Below are 236 nucleotides of genomic sequence, written 5' to 3' on the forward strand. Positions count from 1 at the left end.
GCTTAATATTGCGATAAAATGAAAGTAAATAAAAGACGTAAAACAAATTTTCAGGAAGAAAGGCCCTATTTCCGGGTCGTGAAAAGTCGATCCCCATCGCCTATGAATCGATGTAACAGAGAAACAAAACATTTTTTCGGACGGCAGACGCCACATCCCTTAAAGACATGCAAATTGGAAAGTCATGAGCCCGGCAGAATCGCTCGCCTTGGCGGTGGTCGACCTGAAAATAGGTT

The sequence above is a fragment of the Penaeus monodon genome, chromosome 31 (genome assembly GCF_015228065.2).
Source record: "Penaeus monodon isolate SGIC_2016 chromosome 31, NSTDA_Pmon_1, whole genome shotgun sequence".
NCBI classification, from domain to species: Eukaryota; Metazoa; Arthropoda; class Malacostraca; order Decapoda; family Penaeidae; genus Penaeus; species Penaeus monodon.